General features: G+C 38.9%; 1 protein-coding gene across 3 annotated transcripts in view; it reads left to right on the top strand.

Moving 5' to 3' along the window:
- The window catches only part of apba2b (amyloid beta (A4) precursor protein-binding, family A, member 2b), a 75,657-nt gene that overhangs the window by 4,975 nt on the left and 48,920 nt on the right, over positions 1-21,762 (top strand). For 2 of the 3 annotated variants that reach the window (XM_005931421.3, XM_005931419.3), the window contains exon 2: positions 14,463-14,513. The exons of the other annotated variant lie outside the window; for it this stretch is intronic. The gene's annotated coding sequence lies outside the window, so the exon portion shown is untranslated. The remainder of the gene's footprint in view (positions 1-14,462; positions 14,514-21,762) is intronic. 3 annotated transcript variants of the gene reach the window in all.

The raw sequence follows: 21,762 nt of genomic DNA, 5'->3' as shown, positions 1-21,762 counted from the left end.
TTAATGGATCGGATTACATTTTTTATTTTTCTCCGATATCCGATCCAGTCATTTAGGTCAGTATCGGACCGATACCGATACGTAATATCGGATCTGTCCATCTCTAGTCTGTATGTTAACTAGCAAACAGGTGCTGAGAAACTACTAATAAGTGAGATATAATTTCCAGCTCAGAGCTTGTTTCCGTAATCCCCTTTAAAATGAATTTAAATTAATATGACTTCCGTTCAAACAGAGAAACAAACCAAAGACATGAATCTCTTACCTGTTTATATCAATGCATAATTTATTCAATTTTTGGTTTGCACTACAATCATTGCATCCATTTACTTAACTGCTTGTCTAATTTTGGGTCATAGTTAGGCTGGAGCCTATCCTACCTGTAAAACATAGCCTGGTCACCAGTCTGTCTCCAAGCCAGGTTTTGGACTACAACATCTGATATTTTGCAGCAATACTGACTCTCTCAGTACTGTCGGTAGATATCCAAGCCTGTCTCCAGTCACCTCTTACTTCTGTATATTTTGCTTCCAAGGTGTCAGACTTTCTGGTAATTTTTCGGTAATTTTGTTAAGTGGCATTAAATAATACTTTTCCAGGCTTCTGAAGAACTGTCAAAGTTTTGCTTTGGACATTGGCTGCTTTTTCACTCATTTTCACTTCAGTCCTTGGACCTAACAAGGTGATTCCCAGAGAGCTAATAGATGAAAATATAGCACATCTAGGCATGGTGTGCAATGTGTCCTTGAAAAAATTGAGGAAACTGGAGAGGTGGAGGACAAAAGAAGAAAATTATCATGCCTGAAAACAATATAGCCAGTAGGACAGTATCTGAAAGTCTTAAGAAACAGTTGATCCATCTGCTGTTCACTGAAGACTCATCAGAAATGGTCTCGGTGGAAGGTTAGAATTAACCTTTACTCCAGAATTACTCAAGAACTGGACTGAAAATCAGCAGTAACAAGCCTGATGGAGTGTTGCATCTAAATTTGAAGTATTTGGCTCAAATTGTCGTCAATATCTACAGAGGAGGTCAGGAATGAGGTATAACAGTGAATGTCTACAGCCACTATTAAAACATGGTGGGAATCTGTCATGGCTCTGTTAGCCAGTGGTGGAGGTTTTGTCAAAAAAAGAGTTTTGAGTGTCTTTAAAGAAGACTGGAGAACTATTCCTGAAGACTGCTTAAAGAAATTACAAGAAAGCTTGCCTAAGAGAGTTCTGACTGTGTTGAAGAATAAAGGTGATCACACCAAACATTGACTTACAACCTTCTTAGAGTTGTAGATATTTGCCTTATATACTGTATTTCCATGAGCATTTGCACATTTTCAGGAAGTCACTGCACAAACTTTGCTAGCAAAACATTAAGTAATTCGGGTTGGCTTTTGCACAATCTGATAAATTATATATATATTTACAATATGAAATGCCTTCAATAATGTACAAACCCAGAGAAATGTGTTTATTTCAGTGTAAGGGACATTTAATTTTTGGTTGTCTGTCAATGCAGTCGTTTCCCCTTTAGCACCTATAGACAACCATGGTAATAATGTTACTACAGCATTCATAAATGCGCATGTAGTTCATTTTAGTGTGATTATTTGGACATGGATATCACTACTAGGCTACTTTTTGCTTGACTTCACAACGTGGCTGTATGTGTAGTCCACCTCAATGTCATCGGTCCACCTGTTTAATGTTAAGCAAGCAGTTACCATTACATTAGCGATGTAACAAAACTCCCATGATCCCACACTACTTCACAAACACTGTCAAATTGAATCTTTTGGTATTGACTGAGAAGCGCCTAGTGGCAGAAAGCAGTCTGATCATTGAAAGCTTTTGAGATCACTGCTCTGCTGTATTCTCCTGTCGGTATGAGTTGTTCAATTATTCACCATCTATGGAGGGTTTATATCCAGATGGCATCATCGCTAGAGTCAGTCTCGTTTCTTGTCAGCTTCACAAGCGAAGAGCTGTGCAACACAGGGACAAAACATATATGAATCAAAATGAGCAGCCAGAGTCTGACTGCTTTTTTTTTCTTCTTAACATGATTTCTTAATAACACTTAATGCAGTGGTGGCAGCTATTCACACAGTTTCAAAGGGTGGACTATGTAAACCTCTGCTGATTTTGTTAAATTAGTTTTTGTGCCGTAATTTAAAGAAAAAGCAACTAAAATCCAAAGTAATATCTTAAAAAACAACAAAAAGTCATCTTTTGAGCAAGCTTAGCTTAACTTTTATTATCCTGCTACCTCATGTGAACCAGAGTATTTGTGTACTGCATAACAAATGCCTGATGATTTTCATGGTTTCTAGCATGTAATTTGAACTCATTACGCAGCATCATTAAACGTTTCAGTGTTAAAAGGTCGTGCTCATTTTGTGAATTTTTGTCAGGACTGATTGGCTCCCCCCCACCAGACGTCAGTGGGATTGCTCATCATTGCTCAGTCTTCACTCACTCAGATTTAGATTTGGATGGAGATTAAAAATAAGTCTAAACATTTAAACTGTTAAAACATATTTAGAGGAGAGTGCATCCTTGGTAGAGGTATGTGCGTTTTAAATGCAATGTTGTTTGGTTTGGCAGTCTACCATATGGGGCTTAAATTAGATTAAAATACAGAACAAATTGTTGCAGCCAGCCAAAATAGTCAATATGAAGAAGAACATTTTGAAAATTAGAGCTGACAGAAGGACATCTACATGTAGTCATTTAAAATATGCTGCACCTTTCTCTTCCTACCGGCTGTGCTTCCTAAAGGTAATATGAAAAAGTAGCGTCCAGCAATAGTATAGTGTTCATCATTTTCCCTGCACAGCTTCACTGGCTGCTCTGGATGCGCAGCAAAGACTTTAATCTTGTGCTTTTCAGCTTACGCCAGCTGTTTTTTCTCCTTTTTTTTTTTAAAGTTTGTAGCCTAATCAAAATTCAGTGTTTGTCACAACCAGAAATGGTTTTCTGGTTCATTTGTGGGCTTGATTACAGCATCAAAACTCAGAGGAGACAAGATGTGACTCACCATAACACAATGATGAGAATACTGCTCCCAAGATAGCCTCATGACATATTCAATTTGACAATCATTACAAAGTTGTCCTTTTAAAAAAATAAAAATCATAATGGCACAACATATTTATCCTTTTTTCAAGCTTACGTGATTCCAAATCATGAAGCTGGTGAAAGATATTTCTCTCTGTCTTAACCATATAAAATGCCAGGCTGTTTAACATCTACAGTCAGATGTCTCTGAATGAACCATGAATATCCTGAAGGACTTAGGTCGAGTCAGGTCAGGCGCTGTTGTCCAGCTCTTGATTACGCCCATGAATACGACAGCCGTATCAGTGTTACTTCATTTGTTTGGACAGCCGTGTCTCATTGAATTTCAGTTTTTCCTTGAAAGTGTGGTCTGTGTCTTCCCCTGTTAAATGCATTTTTTAAAGTCCGGTCGTCTTTGATTTTAGAGCCAATGTTATCATCAATGCAGCCATTATGGTAGTCTGAAGGGACTTAACCAAGCATTTCTCTTGATTATCTGCCAGCTTTTGACTTAGGGGTCAGACTTAGTGTTATTGCTCTAACAGGTGAAGGAGCACGGATAAATCCAGGTCATGTTCAGTGGATCAGTCAGGCGTGGTTAACACTGTTAGGAGGATTTTTGTTTCATAGTTTGTGACAGTTCTTAAAGTATAAGCTTATCTTTGAACTGTTGTTTGAATCTCAGCAGCTCTGTGATGCTTCGGTTGGTATATAGATAGCATGCAAAGTTTACCGCAGTTTGTATTTATAGACAAAGGAAAAGATGAAGAAAATAACCAACATATGTCAGCAGTTGGCTCTAGATGTTATCCTTCTCGTCAACAACAGGCTTCTTTCGTGTTCCTCTTGTCCGTTTGCGAAAACCAGAGTCTCCTGATTGCGTGAAACTTTTCTTCACCTCCTTCAGTGCATTAGTGGCCAGCACCTTCAAGTAATCAATTTCAAAGCACTGACGGACGAGTTGAGGCATGAAAGTTGGCGAGAAATGTTTCAGGCCAGAAGGAAGTGTTTACACGCTCCTGTGTTTTCAAAATGACACCATGCTGAATCAGGTGTGAAGAGCAAGAGCACATTGTCTGGAGCTCTTCAAAGCAGACAAGTGGCGTCTGCTACACAGGTATATTATCTAATCGAGGCATCTTCAGTGTAGTAATTAATTTATTACATTCTTTTAATAAAAATACAATGAAAAGATATTGATGGGAGGATGAAGGGGAGGATGCTGAACTAAACTGGGAGACTGGCTCCAGACAGAATTACTGGCCACATATTCATGGATTAGAATTAAATTAAACACACAAACATATAATTAATTCAAACCTTTTAATGAGCTTATTAGAAGAAAACCTTGACTTTCAAGACATAATGTGTATATGAAAGCATGAACTTCCTGGAAAAAACAAACACAATGCAGTAATACCAACATTAAAAAGGGCATTTTCTACACAGCAGTGCAAGCATTTTACCTCTTTTTGCACGTACCTGTGAAAATGTTGTATAGCACTTAAAAGTGTGTCCCTTCGTGCTGTTCCCTGGTTGGATTTCTGAACAATGAGTCTGTGAATTATCGAGTTTATACTGCACATTATTTCTTCCAAATGCGACGGTGTCTCCTAGAATCAGTGAGGTGATACTTACACATCATTTCACCTCTCTTTATGGAATTAGCATGCAAATGAGTCCAAATCAGTTTCACACTCTGTGACTAAATCAGGTCACATTGGGAAGAAAGCAAAATGGCAAAGGAAGAAAGAGAGAAAGAACGAAAGAAGCCGTTCTCCCACAGTGCTCGGGTGAAAGAGAAACCCATTCATAGCTGCATTAATCATGGGTGGCAATAAAGAATGGCTCTGAGGCGGCACTCGGGGAGGGAGGAAGTGAGAGAGACGGGGAAAGGAGCAGCATTGAAACCGTCGTATTCGTCAACTGGATCTGCCTGAATTCAAACTGTCCTCTGTAATTGAGGTCAGGGCAATTTAAACATCTGCTGAATGTACAGTAAAGTAAAATGTGTTTGCCCTCGTCTAGATTTCTTAGGTTGTTTCAGATTATCAAATAAAAATGAAATGATGATTTCATTTATTAAGGGATGAGAAACTCTTCCTGTCAGTATTTTGTAATACATGCTAAAATAATGTTGTACATACTGTATGTTCCTTTCCAACTTGTCATGAAGTTACCAAGCAGCATTATTGCAGGGTGAAAACTACTGCTCGTTAAATAAAAGAAACATTCAAAGGCTTCAAAGCAGCAGGTCTTCACGTTTTACAAAAGACTCACAAAAAACAGTGAGTAAAATCTGTTCTGTGTATCACACACATGCCAGAGTTTATCATAAGAGGAGGTTATGGAGAACCACGAAGGTTGTTGTAGAAGCTCTGCTTCTTTTCTGTGCATTTTAGTATTTTTAGGTGTTTTCACTATTTCCTTTCTGCCCCTTGTGCTGCTGTAACAAATGAATTTCCCCAGTGAGATGTTATGTAAAGTCCATGTCTGATGTGTACAAACCTGTCCAAATGTACCTGGCCCTAAAGTAATTGAATGACCCCCAAACCTAATAATTGTATGTTTTGCCCTTGGCATCAAAAACTACAGTCAAACATTTGTGATAGCTTGCAATGACTCTTTCCAAAAACAGATTTGAACTAGGGCTGTTCGATATAACGATATATATCGGATGACGATATAAAAACATCTATCGTTTCATTTTACGCTATCGTTTGTTTCGTGGTGTCGCAAACTAAACTGTTTACGGCAATATTTTTTCATCGTTTTGATGGTCACTGTAGTGGCTCTATTAATTTCTTAAAGTTCTCTCTTTCTCTTATATTTTATATAACCACACTACAGACGGAAAAGCGCCTGTTTTTTTGCGTTGTGGTTAGCAACAACGACGGTAACAGCATCGCGTGTCCGCTTGTTTATGTTCCACATAAACCTTTCACAATAAAGCTCAAGATCCTGTTGAGACTTTTCAAAATAAACTGAATCACGTGAAAGAGCAGATTATTTACGGATGAGAAGTAAAAAAGAGCCACCAGGTGTTAAAAAATAAACTCAAACGTTAGAACAGGCTAACTACTTCAGGCGTGTAATAAATACTCACAAAGAAAACGGCGGCCTTTACAACTTATGTCTAAAAATGTATAGTTTCATGCATCGGTTAAAACACTTGACTCCAGCTACATGACGCGCAGCTGGAAACAAGTCGAGCTGCCCGAGATTCACAGAATTTACAGAAAATGTTACATTTTTGTGATTTATATCGTTATCGAGACTATAGAATTCTTATATTGGGATATGAGATTTTGGTCATATCGCACAGCCCTAATTTGAACGTTTGTGGGTGATTAAAAGTATTTAACACGATTCAAAGTTACAGCTGAGATCTGTAATTACTGTCTGAAAATAGACTACAGTTTTGACTGGCAGGTTTATTAACTTAATGTTCACAACCTGTAGCTACAATTTGATAATGAAATATGTCACTGTCTTCCCATGTAGAGTTATTTCAGAGATCGGTGCTTCTTCTGTGATAAGATTATCTGGGCCAGACTGAAGAAGGTGCCTTCAGAGACATTAAAAACATGAGAGCATAGGTAGACCAAAATTAAGAAGCAGCTTGTTTTGGCAGTGAATGCTGTCACACGGTGAATAATGGAATGAATACTTACAAAAAGGTTTTTTAATACAGTTGAAACCCAATAAGGAATATTGTCTTGACAGCCTTAAAATAAATTGTAATGAATTTCTTTTTTGACTCAGCAGAGCTCCATTTATTCATTGTAAGCTGCTCATCACTGGCTCTCAGCAGGTCTCTGCATCTCATTCATAATCCCAAGTCATCATTCTGACTCTTATTCAGGACTTAAAGCCTTTGCATTGTACTTGCGTGTACTGGATACCCCTTTTAGTTATTTTTCAATAGCAATAAACCCTCCCGGGGTTGCAGGATGCATAACTGTGCCAGCCAAAGACATTTGCAGTATTTTGCAGATGGTAGAAGTTTGCCTTTTAACTTGTGTAAAAAACGGTGAATGCCTGTGTTTTCCTTGCCGAAGCCTAACAACATAATTTTGAACCTAAACCTAACCAAACAGAAGAAAACCAAAGTAAGTTCAAATGAAAAAGACTCAGAACTCCTGTCTTCATGCTGGTTGGTCATGTGATTGTGCCATTCACAATCTCACCTCCCTCCTAAATCCGTAATAACAGGATATCAGTGTAATTGTCATAATAATGCCCTGTGTCGAACTGTTATGTTAAAATAGGATGAGACGAGCCCAGCATCAGTATTTGACTAGCTCGGACTGATTTTTAGTATTTTTCCCTTGTTTCAGTTCAGACACTGTTGTTAGTATCCGTGCAAACAATTGTCTTATGTGACATGTGAATTTCAATTTTTTGCGCAAATGTGCATATTCCAAAAATCCCTATTGCAGCATTTTCAGACCATATAGCATAGCCTGTCAATCCCACTTCTAATACTAAGTCTGGTGCATTGAAAATAACAGTTACAGTTAATAATGTCCATACCATGACCCCCAAACACCACAACAGTGATGTTATATAATGTCAGTGTGTGATGAAAGTCTTGGCTAGCTAGCAAGAATTGACATTTCCATGGCCACTGATGACATGTCCTTCAACTCCTAAATGAAAATTGCAGAATTAACTGTAATGAACTGCATGAAGCTGTAGTTCCTGAGTGCGAATGCACTTACATGCCCAAAGTATAAGTGAGTATGGACTTACATGGCTTGAGATATGCATAATTGCATGTAGCATTTAAATTATTCCTAAAAACAGTCAAGTTTGTTCATACAAAAGTGGAAATATTGGTATTAAAAGATGTAATTAGAAAACCAGGAGTTACAATAGAATAAGCATTTGGCCGTGATTAGAACTAGAGTGTGACCTTGGCGCACCCTTTTTAAATTTGGTCCCGTTGTGTTGTGAGTCATAAAAAGAGCTCTGTCCCTCAGTATGCTGTCACTTATGTCATCAGTTAGACTTTAGATGCATTCACCAAGCCAGCTCATTAGCTACCGCTATTGTCTGAAGAGCAGCATGACATTAGCATTTAGATGTGCAGAGAGCCTCACCTGCTGCTGTCATTGTTACAATGTGCAGGCAAGTTCACGTTGAGTAAATTGATTTTCTTAGCTGCTATTCCATAAAGCAATGTTGTCTAGAAGATGCAGACGTAAATGTTTTTTATTTTTCTCCATAATGCAACCTTGTATTGTTATTCAAGCATGATGAATGCGAGCCGGGCTGATTTTGTATTGCATTGGAGTACAGTGCTAGCCTCTGGGCCATTATTTCTATAGCCACGCATGTTTGTTGATAGGCAGCACAGATTACTGTTCATCGTTTGTGTGATAAAGCTGAAGGAACGTAACCAAATTGATGTTTCATCTATAGTGTCAGGCTTGCTCTGGGAGAAAAGCATGAAAAAGTGGAAGAGAGAGAGAGACGAAAACAATGTAATTCTGAAACTTTTTTATAAAAATGGCGCAGATGAGCTGGCAGCTTTACTTACAAAGGATTCTTTTCCTTCATACCTGATCATAAGACGTGTTTATTCTCAGTGAGATCAGCAACTCCAGCTTGACTCAGTGTTGACAGTTGTGCTTAACCCTGATGATCGGTTTACTTAGATTTTGACTCATAAACGTCACAGAGTTATCGTAGATTTACTGAAGTGAAAATATGTCTTCAAGTCTTGAACGTTCAACTGTATAGTTTGCCATGATGTTCTGAAAAATATTTGAAATACTTTCCTTGTCCATGACAATATACCTCAGACCCTAATGCATATACACCAGACTCACACTCCTTGATGCATCTCTGCAGTGCCATTCTGTTTCTTTGGATGTTTTGTTATAGGTTACGTGTTATAGCAGGAAGGATGCATTTAGATATAGTGGTTTTCTGCTCTTGAGCGCACCTAACTCAAGGTTGGATGTGTTTGGAGATGCTCCTTTGCATACCTTGGTTGTAATGATGTTGAGTTACTGTCCCCTTTCTCATGACCTCTGGCATTAACAAGGCATTTTCACCCGGAATATTTTCTCTTTTTTGGACCATTCTCTGTAAACCCTACAGATGGCTATGGGAAAATCCCAGTAGAACAGCAATCTGTGAAAATTCAGACCAGCACGTCTGGCACCATTAACCGTGTCACACTCAAAGTCGCTTAAATCACCTTTCTTCACCATTCCGAAGCACAAATTGAACTTCAGCAGGCTGTCTTGGCCATGTCTACATGTCTAAATGCAGCCATGTGATTGGCTTAGCAGATATTTGCATTAAGGATCAGTTGAATAGATGTCGCTGGAGAGCAAACGTCTTGCTATAATGACTGCAGGGTATATATGCGTGTCTCTGTACCTTATCTCGCCTTGAATGAAAATTTGCATGAACATCATCACACGTACAGTGATTAACATCTAAGCCTATTTTTTTTTTTAAAAAAAGACAGATTTATTATAAATCCAGATTCTTTGGATTTTCATATATTTTATGTTATTTCATCATCCCCCTGAGAATCCTATGTCGCGTTTTTTTCTTCTACTTATGCATCATACACAGGCTTGTTTCTCAAAACAGGCCCATTCTGAGCCATCTATAATCTATAACGCTCATCAATAATTTTGTTGTTGTTGGTAGGGAATGACTGTCTTAGCTTTTGTTTTCCCACGACACGCTGCAACATTTTAGAATAACATTTGAATGAAAAACAGGACAGGAGTCAACAAGTCTGGGTGTGTGTAGTTGTGCCAGGATGCCGAAAAGACAGTCAGTATTTCAGTAATACTCCTGAGCCTCGATTATGTTGTTGTGCTTATTCTTTTGTTGTCATTTTACGGTACACTGAAGGTTTATTTTGGATGCTTTATATAATCCACAATCATCAAAGGACAATGCAAAACACAAACATCTGGTTTAAATGAGGACTGCAGTCATGGATATAATCTGCGGTTATCGCTTGTGCTTTATGCACGCTGGTGTGCTCAGTGGCAGGAAAGAAACTGGGAACTGTATATTGGAAAACTGTGAGCATTCAAAATTAGATTTCATTTTTTTCGGAGATAAGCAGCTAAAAAAGAACAGAAAGTCAGTTGAAAATAAAATATTGGTGCCTCACATTGAATGTAGCACTGCAGACTTGAAAGGTGCACGCCCTTTTAGAGAGTACTCACACTGAACCAACCTTCAAGCAAAAGATGCTCACATCACTGGGAAACTGAATAAAAGGTAAGTAATGCTGCATTGCTACACTGCACATTTAAAATCTGTTGATCATTTAGGGAATAATAGAATATTCAGACAGACTGACAGAATATGAGACTAGCTTTCACTAAACCATTCTGTTTCCTGTTTGCTGCTTTCTACAATGAGGTGTTTTTTGTTAAATTTTGAACACTATAAAATAAAAAGCAAAGGTTCAGGGTTTCTATAAAAGACTATGCATCTGTAGACACACAAACTAGAAACCCTGAATGTGTATTACACTAGATAAAGCTAATTGCAGATGCACTGCATCAGAGAATTTCCCGTGCCTTCTGATTGTGGTTCAGGAGGTACTTAAAGGTCATGAAAGAGCTTCTGTACTTACGCCAAAAAAAAGGAAAAACAGTATGTGTGTTTGGTCTTACACGCTGAAATCGGAGCTGCCTGTGCTGACCTCTCAGCCTCGGTCGACGTGAGTTAGCTGAGGAATACTAATGAGAGAACTGGGTTTCAGCTGAATGGATAATGAATTTAAAAACAACAACACAAGTTGTTGTCTCAGTGTTCACAGCGCTGCTTTGTCATTATGCTGTTGTGATGGTAAACCCTCTATACGGCAGCATAAAACAGAATCGGTGGAATAAAGCATTTGCTTTGGCTTAGCACTAACTGCTAAACATTGCTGCAGGTCAGGACAGCTTGTTTATCTGTGCTCTGCCTTTAAATCCCACTCAGTTCACCCTCTGTTCAATCTTTAGGTGCCTTAGGTCTGCAAGACAGAAAGGATTGCTTAGTTGTTGTTGTGGAAAAGGAGGTCAAGGAAGCGTGGTGTGAGCAAACCTGTATGCTGATGGGGTGCTAAAACCAAGGAGAGGCCCATGCGAGGCTTCAGAGTGAGCATAATGTATGTTTTTTACCTTTCATGATAGAGGAGGAAGGGAGGATGGAGATCAGTGGGGTAGATTTCCTGCTGGAGATGAGCTCTGAGTGGATGTGTGGGTGTGGCTTCAAGGATGCTGTAAAGCTGTCAGCTTGCTTTTATGTGCATTTGCTTGTGTTCACCCATACAACATATGAGTAATATTGAGGTTCACTGGCTATCTACTGCTTTTAGCCCTAATTAATAATTTTTGCAGTGACTTCAATCAACAGCAAATCATTTTACATTTTAGTAGCTGCAGCCTTACTACGAATATTAACTGTGCCAGAGTTCTGGGCAAAATGCAGTTTTGAAATTTCTTCTTTGTGCTGTCAAACAGTCTGTCATTCCTGTCAAAAGTAAAACTGTCATGTGAATAACTGAAAGAAGAGCAAAGTCTCTGGATAAACTAAGAGGTTCGCGGCTGTCAAAACAAAGGGAACTTGACATTTTCTGTTGGCATGTTTGTTCCCTCCAGTTTTTTTTCTCATACAGGTTTAAGCCTGATTGCTCTGTATTACCACCAGCCGATGTCACGCTCAGCTAGTGGAAATCAAATCTCTGAATTTGCATGGTTATTTTACCAACCTTTGACAGTGTGAGCCACTACTTACATTGAAGAGTTTGAACAAGTGCTGTTCTACATAGTGCAGTGCTGAGACTGAGTACAGACAAATAACACTGCTTAAATAGTAACTACTCTTGGAATAAGGGCAAAGCATGACCGTTTTTAATTGCACTAAACAAGCCCACCATTACCTTTGAAGAGTGGCTATGTAGGCTAATTTCCATCTACAGTAATTTCCAAGACTTGCAGCTGGTGGGGAGGTGTCTTGTAATACCATAAAAAATAAATGCCCTTAAAATATGTATTTAGTATTCAGTCACGAGTGCATGTGCATAGAGTTGCCCTTCTAATTTCTGGGTTGAATGCTCACAAACAATTATTACTTTACAGTAAATCAATTTGTACTTAGAGCTGTATGGCTTTGATAAGGCAATTAAGAAAAGCAGAAACAAGAGAGGCAAATATTTATGAAAAGTATTGCTTATGTAAGAAACTGAAAAACATGTGCTCTTGCCGCACTGGATCACATTGGCCTAAGTTAATATGGTGCTGGGAATTACACTAGTCCAAGGTTCCTAGATTGCTGCTGACTTGAGTTTTGTCTGCTATTGGAGGTTTGTTTTTCTTCCCCTGATTGGCCCGAAGTGTGATCTGCTGAGGGTTTTGTCTTTAACACTGCAGTGTGCTGCAGTATGAGTTGGACTTTTGGGACCAAAACAAGCCTCAGGGCTGCATGCAAGTAGGAGAGGAGCCATTGTAAGCTGTGCTAAAAAGGATGAGACACTTTCACTGCTAACATGCATGTATTTGTGTCGTTGTGGGCACAAAAAATAGTGGAGATTGATACCATGTGAGGACTAAGACTGAGTTTGGGTTTCACCCTGGTCAAGGTTAGGCGAAGCATGTCATGGTTTATTTTGTGAAAAACCTTTAGAGAGTTAGAAAGTCAAAGCAATTTCATTACGAGCACAGTACAAATTACAAGCGTGTGCTGCCACAGATAATGAGAAAATTGTCTCAAATGTATCCTTTGTATTTCAGAACAAATCACAGAAAAAACACAGTGTCTGTTTTTCCTCACATTATTTTAGTAGCTCCTTTGTCTTCTGCCTTTCGCACAGGTATTGCTCATCTCTTCTCCCATGTGTCTGCTAAACTTTGTTTCTTAAGAAGAGTGACTCACTAAGTGTTCACTTGCAGTTCAAAAGACTAATTTATTCCTGTCTTCGTTCTGTCTGTGCAACTTTTGCGAGATCAACAAGATATGTTGTGTGAGGACTTAAGAGTGTTTGAAACCTGCTGTTTTGAAGCATTTTTAGTACATCTTGTTCAACAGTACCTTTTGCATTGGTTTCTTGAGCTGTTCTACTGTATCTGGCATAGAAGTGCCGCCGTTGCTGACTTCATCACATATTACACATACCAGTGCTTGACCACCTTCTTTCTGACCCCTCTTGCTTTTATCAGCACATCCCCCACTGACTGTCATGAAGGAGCCATTATACTGATGCCAGCAGTGTGTGTGTGTGTGTGTGTGTGTGTGTGTGTGTGTGTGTGGTGTGTTTTACGGTTGATCTGATCCAACTGCTAAGTGAGGACAGCAACCCTGAAGTTATCACAAGAAGGACTCAGGCCGTGAGCACGAGATGTGACATGTGGGTTAAGCTTAGCAGCAGATGGTAAAACCCAGCTGATTTGGGGAGAAATTGCAGCTGAGCTAATGTTGCTGATTCAGTATGTCTTGCCACATCCATACCTCTGCCTGTAGAGAAAAGTCGTTGGGTTTGATAGCTCTATTTGCTTTCTGAGCTTTTTGCTAAATAAAATTAAAGCCTTGAGACCAGCATAAGTTTTACTTTACAGTTTTCGTATCTCGTTGTGTAATTAAATCTATTGATTTTCTTTACCTTGAAATATAAAGCTCCTTGATCTTCTCCTGTATAAATAACATTGAAAAAAGCTTTATATTACCCACAATTTGTATGGATCGTCTTCAAATTTCACAACAATATACTAAGCATTTGACCTTGAGCTTCATTGTTAGCACCCGAGGTCAAACCTTGAAAAACTGTACGTACATATTTTGTTTTAATTTGTTACATATTTGTTTGAAATTTGCACTCCTGTTGTATTGCCTGAAGTTTAGGTGCAGTGTCGAGAGCAGATGCTGTGATTATACCACAGTGGAGATGCTTATACACAAATACAAATATACAAATGTTTATACACTTTGAACCTTCACACACACACACATCACACACACACGACAAGCACAGCAGGCGAGCACACACACACGCTGTGTATAAGATATATATATAATATATTAGTATTATATATAATATTATAATATACTATATCAAAATGTTTATATCTCGACCTAAACCGATTTCCCTAAATAGCAAAAATTGAAAGAGGCTCTAAATCTTTGAATGCCTTATTTTCATTCAACTGCAAAAACCTCTGCTGTGAATTTGAGCCCTTATTCTCATTCCAGTGACAGTCCGCTCTCGGATGCTGTATCACCTCTCTGACCCAACAACCCCTGCTTGACATCATCACCACCCCCCTAATTCTCTGTGCATCCTGACAGGAGAAAGAAATCAAAGCTCAGTGTTCCCGCTGGATTGTGTCTTTCATGTGGCTTGTCAGTTTGATGCTTAGTTTTCTCCTTTTGTGTTCCAGGTCCTCCTTTGAACCAAATGCTAGAGCTGCTCTGCCCACTTAAAGATATCAGTAAGTTTTCTTTACTATGCCTTGGCAGGTTATTATATTGTAATGGTATACTGGGGAGTGTGGGAGGAAATTCTTATGGAGCCACATGAAGCATCCTACCAAATTGGTGAGACAGCTTAGACTTGGAGAATGTGCACTGCAATAATAAAAAGATGATAGGATGTCCAATATTGCAGCCTTCTTTGTGCTGCTACATTTGGACTCTAAGCTGGGAACTGAACCGAAAAGCATAACAATGAACCCTTGGGAGCTCCTTAACTTGCCTGGATGCCCACTGAGGTTGTGGTGTAGACACAAACAATGAGTAGAGGAGGGAATAAGAAGGAATAACAAAGAAAGAGGAGGGTGAAGAAATGTTATTCTGGTGGTTTGTTGTCTTTAACTAATTGTTAAATGTATCTTGAAGCTTGGATCTATTGTTTTAAAGCCTTTGTTCGTTTTAATGCTGCAAATGTGCAAATCAAGTAAAACTTTTCTTGACTTAGAGGCGATTGAAGGAAGTGACACCAAGAGAGAGTGAAAGACACCGTTGATTTACATACGAGGGAGAGGTAAATACATTAGAGGTTTGCCTAGGCAACCGAAGCCTGCAGTGTCTTCTCGCAACCAACCGTTAGCTGATCCACGAGGAGCAAATTGGTTTGTATGTAGACACAAGGGTTTAGTTTCACACAGAGGATTCGCACACTTTAAACAGCTTCAGCATTCGTATGAATTAAGGCCATTAACTGATGCCAAACTATAACACAGCCATAGCTGACACGTCTTTTGGTTACGGCTGACTGAAAAACAAAGAGTAAACTGTCACACAGACTTACACAACTGTGCTTTTTCATTTCACTTTCATTTTTATTTATATGGCAAGACAAATGTTGCCTCAAGGTTCTTTATATCGCAAGGTAAAGCTATAAAGAAGAGTGCAGTTTTGCTTCATTTACCACCTTGTCGCTGTGGAGTTTTTGAATTCAGCAGCTGTACTGACTGAGTGCCGTTACTGTTGATGATTAAACCTGTTAGCACCGTCTCTCACGCTATTGAGTCTAAAGTTGTTTTAGAAGAATACTTTGATAAATATTCACAAATACAAGCTGGCGACGGAGAAAGTGAGCAAAGATTTTGTGCTGATGAAGGCGAAGGAGGAGCATTGTGGGACTACATCACTGAAGACATACCATAAGAAGGGGTGAAGAGGGGAAGATGTAAGAATACTTGAGCAATTCAAAGTGTTGTGAGCCTCTCAACACTGCCTTTCCTCATCATTTATTAATTATCTGCTAGAATATTCATCCTCCCTGGCACAGCACTGTTCTCCTGTAGGGAGGGAAATTAATAGAGCTCTGTATCATCCTGACACTCAACAGTGTATTACAGTCTTTGTTATTGTAGTCACTTGAATGTCATCCATCATTAACCAGTGTCCCCTGTCCACGTCAAGTTGTCCTCTTATATGATGTTTACTGTTGATTTTGACTCTCTCTTCAACAGTCAGTCTAAAATTAAGAGTCTTCATAGAGAGAGAAAAGATGGGCACCTTTCAATAAAAGAGGCCACACCCTTACGTCCAGTATGCAAAGGAATAAATCATATTCATAAAATAATTCATCCCCCTTAGTGTTGAATGAAGGAGTTAGGGAGTTTATAAATGGGAGGCTCTGGAGATTTTTTCTTTGGCCACAGAGGTTGCCACTTGGGACTAACTTTATCTGCACTATATATAATATAAAGAGCTGAAGCTTTAGACCTCTTTGATGATGGGTGCAATTAGAGTCAGCCAATGCATTGCAGGGTTGTGCGTTGAGAGTGCTATCTTTCTGTTGTACCTTACTAATTAAATCCTTTGAAGACGATGGGAAGGACAACGAATCATTAATATGTACACTGGTTCTGTGGTACAATACTGTGAAATTCTCAGATAACTAACCTCTAAATCATGACGGGATTTTGGTGGCACACTGTAAAGTCACATCTGTCATCTCATATGCTGTTAACTGTGTAAAGAATCATTTGTATTTTTTCCTTTCTTCTGCTCTTCATAGTGCCTGCAATTATCTGAATACTGCAAAGAATCTACTGTGTATCTATGCACGCTCGCTCAGAATCAGCCTATCTGGGTTGACTACCTGCAGTGAGTTCACTGTAGAGTCTGCATTCATTTATGCATTTTCCTTTTATTTCTTTAAAAAAAAAACAAGAAATGAAATACATTTCTAACAGCACTGGTAATTTTCCTTTGGCTCTGGCTAAAATCTCATTAGGGCACATTTCCTGAAGTTTCCCCTAAAGAAAGACCTTTCAGTAGAGACGATGTAGGTGAGCAGCTGGAAGCAGGTGAGGTGGGTGTGTTTTACTCAGGGTACAAACTGAAAGACTCATCAGGTGGGATGAAAGGGTCCTGAAAAGACAAAAACATGCACATTCAGCAGGGATGTTTTATTAACAGGTGACTAAAGCTGGTGATTGTGGATGCAATGGGTAAAATGAAGCCAGTGGCAGTGGCAAAAACGGCATCTCCATAGACTTTTTTGTCAAGCACATTTACAGCCAGGTGGAAAATATTAAATGTCCTCTATGGACAGCCTCACCCTTCATAACAACTCTGAGGTGACAGTATATATATTTCCTGAGTTAGGGGTGGTATGTGTGTGTGTGTGCTGCTGGAGCAATTTTAATGGATTGTTTGACTATTCATTGATTGTTTTACATCACAGAAGTCTGCACTTCAGTTTTGGTGAGTGAGATTCTAGTTTTCTCTTAGCCCTTTAGATAGCACTCATAGATGGTAAGAAAAAAAACATGGATGAAGTTTCCAAGTCAGAAAAATGTGCCTTAAACCTACATTCTATCTGAAGGCCACCAGATGGTGATAGCTATGACTGCAAAAAGACTTCTGGTCCTATAGAAGTCTATGGGAAAACTGCTTTCTGTCTTGGCCTCTGCAAAGATTTTCCTGTTAAGTTTATGGACTCAGTCACTTGTTTTGAATCATAATCAAGAAAAAAAAATTCTGTTTTGAAAATCTTGGTGATGCTGTGTTTCCAAATGAAACCATTTGCTAATGGTTTGTCAGTAGCAAGTCAGTAGCCAATGAGCAGGCAGTTTCACAGCCAGCTCCGCCCCTTCCTCTCAAGCGATTGCAAGCGTTCAAAACAGGGTTTCACAGTAGACTGTCACGGCATCAGCATCATGTGGCTTCGTTCATATTTTCTTTCTCATTTAATTAAAGCATTTTATGTTACCTTACCTAAATGACATCTACATATTTTACTGTCATTTTTTACCATTTAATAAACAAAACCGTATTTGTTCTTGAGGAAATTAAACACTCCTCTATATTTATTTATCACCGTGTTGGTAGGTGGTTGGTTAGAGCCTTATATGCAGGAGCATTCCTACAGCTGAGTCAAGCCTTGCAATTTTAACCCCAGCCGAAGATATTTGGTTAAAATTAAAAAGAAAGTCTTAAATGTAAATAAATATTTGTTTTCTTAATTGTGTGGACAGTCTTAATCACTGTCAGTATTCTGTGTTATAAAATAAAATTTATTTTCTGAATATTAACTGAAAAGGTAAACATGGGCTCTATTCAGAAGAGGCATAAACAAGAATCAAACAAAATAGTGTGACGATAATGTCACGACTTTATTCACTGTATTTCTAATGGTTAACATACAATCAGAGTGCATGGTCAAATACAAAATGCTGAACCTGAACCTTTGGTTAGCATCCAGTTGACTGCTTTGATCCAGAGGGCAGCGGTAGGAACCTTTAAAACATCTGCAGTGCTGTTTTAGCGACCAGAGACAGCAATGTGATGTAAGGGGATTCAAATGAGAGATGCAATAATCCAGATTTCTGGATCAGTGCTGCGTGTGCCTCTGTTGTGGTCAGCCTGTCTTGCTGAGCCCCGTCAGACCTTCCTCTGCTCTTGCTGTCTCTTATGATTCTTGGCTCCATCCCCGGAGAGTGAAATTAGTACTCAGCACACCACAATGAAGTGACTGAGGCAGTGTATCAGGAAGCTGCCATCCTTGCATTGATTTTTCCCCCACCTCCTTTTACCTGTCATTTTGTATAAAGATAAAAGCATGACAGTTCAGTTTTTAAAGGTTGATGGAACATAAACATTATCAATTAGAATATAATTCCACATTTATTACCAGAGTCTTGATTTTTAAACATATGTAATTATGCTTGGAGAAACTTCCCTTTACTTTTTGCATACATAACAGTTGCTATGTTAACTCTCACCCCAGAGGAAGGCCAATTTATCCCACATCAGTTTGCAGCATGCTAGAGGGGAGATAATCTTAAGAGCAGCAATAGAGACATGCATTAATAGAGCAGGCTGTGATAACAGTAGCTGCAATAAAATATGGGAAACAGGCATATCATTGAGAAAATAAAGGGTGGATGCAGTGCTGTGTTTTATTCATTTTTGCTAGTCTTTTCTGTGATATATCTGTGCATTGTAAGCCTGTGTTTTTATTAATAATTCTTCTTATATTTTTCTGTCTAGCAATTTATATTCCACTTACCTTTGGTTTATGCATATTCGGATTTTATGTATGTTTTTTAATGCAAGAAAATACTGCTTTTTTTTCTGATGCAGTTATTACTGTAGAGCAGTGAGGTTATTGAAATGTATTATACATTGCTTTCTTTTAACTGGGAGACGTTACTCTAGATTCATGTGCACATACAGCAGCGGACATTCATTTATGCTGCCTGCTCTTGCTGTAGCATTTGGGACTCCCTGTGTCTGCAGTATTTATGGGAAATCCATGGATTTTAAACCAAAGAGGGAACTGAAGTATTAGACTACTTTTAAGGATGGTTGCATGTGCAATTTGAGTCAGCTAGTGCATTGCAGGGTTGCTAGCTGGGCATCCATGTAAACCCTGGAAATAGAATCGGACAGACAGTTTATTTTGTTTATTTAATTAATTTTTTGAAAATATAACATCACTTTTGTAAGGACTTATCAGTGTGAGCGAGTACCTGAAGAGAAGCGTTTACTTAAAACATCTTAAAAATCTTGGAATTCTGTAGAAATGGTCCAAAATTCATTCTTGTTCAGTCTGTTCAATCCTGCACGGCTAAGAGAGGTGCTTGGAGGTGCTTTTCCATATTTGCTGACATATATATTCTGTAAAACTGGTTTTGAAAAATGATGTGCACAATGTTCCTGACAGTTTTTTCTACTTTTGGCTCCATATGATGTCAGGGAAAACAGATTTTCCTTAATACGGTCATGTTAAGTACGTAGCTCTGGCAGTGAGAGCAGAAGCCCCACTCACCTGCTGTTCAACCCTCCTGTTTGTGAGAGGCAGCCAATCAGAAAAAAGTGACTTAAAAGGAGGGCAGCCTTAAAGGGAAAATAAATAAAATGGCTGAATATGAATTATTCTTAACCGTTAATCACAGAAAGCTAATAATAGTAATAATAATAATAACAATAATAATTTAAATAACAATAATAATACTGCAATAAAACTGCAATGAATAGTTAATCCATTAGTCAATAGACAGGATTGTTGTCAGAAATTAAAATTGTATCAGGCTTTTTTTCTGTCTATTTTCAAATGGCATTGCTATTCCTACTTATTCAAATAAATGACTATTTTACATGATCATAAGTGTTTGGTTTTTGGGTTGGTTGACATCATGCAGACATCATGTTTGTCTCTAATTGCTTGTTTTGCTGACATGTTGACAAAGTGATGAATCTGCAGGTTGAAAATGGTCCTCAGACTGATCATTAAGGAAGACGCAAACCCAAACACCGGCTTATTTGTTGCTTTACATCTGCCGCAGAGGTTAAAAACATTTGGTTGAACTAGAAAGAAATTAAACGTTTAAACAATCTTCATCAGGGATTAATCATCTAAAAATGTCCCTCATATAATTTAAATAACAATAACAATACTGCAATGATTCTAAATCAACGTCATATTTTATGTGAATGTGTTGTGACTCTGACCTTTCAGGAGGTATTAGTAAGTTTAGGTATTAATTAATCATAAGAGAAACATGAAATCCTTAACAGCTCATTTGATCTTGGTGTAATTTCCAGTTTTCTATCTTTAGACATGCTGAGGATTTTCACTAAGATAGGAGGGGGAGAGAAAGTGGTGCTGGAGACGGCTGTAATCAGGCCTACTCTCAGTTACCTGCATGTCCTGCCTTCATATCCACTATTTAAGCCATGACAACAATGACGAGACACAGCGTACCAACTCCAAATATTGCAGAAACATGTTCCCCACCTATTCTAGGTAAAACACAGAGCCAGATCCAGCCTGATTACCAAAAAACGAGCCACTGACTGTGCTCCTACTTGGCATAGTTTCTACTGAGCAATGTGAGTGAGATTTCCCCAAAGAAATCTAGGTTTAGCAATTCACAGTCTTAAAATAGCTTCGAATCATACATTATTACATAGCGGGCCTGCCTCCTGCGCTTGCTGCTGTAATTATCGTCTCCTTGTTTTCTCCAAACTTCCACATTCGAAAAGACACCCTAACCTTATTAGCATAGCTTTATAGCTGATATGAAGGGACTCGCAGATGTGCTGTAAGTTTCTAAAAAGCAAAGTACTTTGTAGATTGTGCAACACGTGTGAATAGAAATTGCTAAAGTTTGTAAAATAAAAGCAGTTGCTGGGGAATACAGAAAATATAGTTTGTGTCTAAGTGGAGTGGAGGTGGCCTGATTTCAATCTTCCAGCCTGACTCTGTGTGTTTCCCTTGGGTACAGTAAAGCATAAAAGATGCTGAGAGGTGTGACCCCCCGCTGAAACCTCCACTGCTTCGAGAGGATTGATGTGACAGTTTCACACATAACGAACACGCGCGCATACACACGCAGTACGACAGGCAGTCAGATGCACCAAACTAGAGATACTGTGTCAAGTGGCAGGTCACACACACACGTGTGCACACACAGATAAATAAAATGTCAGTGCAACACGGGGCTGCACTGATTATGAAAACCAAGCCTGTCTGTGTGTCATCTGACTGTCTTTTGTTCTTTCGGGAGTGCCGCCGCTCCTCTGCGTGGCCGAGCAGGCGCTGTCTCAGTGATTAATCCTCGTCCTATTGGCTGGCCAGTGATACTCGAAGCAAACAAAAACCCACACAAAGCTTAGCAGCGTGCTCGCATGGTGCTTTTCAGGATGTGCAGGCATGCAGGCTGGGCTTGCAAATAGAATCAGTGCAAAACAAAGAAATGAAAAACATTAAAGCACCCC

Source organism: Haplochromis burtoni, unplaced genomic scaffold (genome assembly GCF_018398535.1).
Source record: "Haplochromis burtoni strain Fernald_Lab_line unplaced genomic scaffold, NCSU_Asbu1 Contig_59, whole genome shotgun sequence".
Taxonomy (NCBI): domain Eukaryota; kingdom Metazoa; phylum Chordata; class Actinopteri; order Cichliformes; family Cichlidae; genus Haplochromis; species Haplochromis burtoni.
The sequence above is the reverse complement of the archived record's forward strand: the minus strand, read 5'-3'. Positions and strand labels throughout refer to the sequence as shown.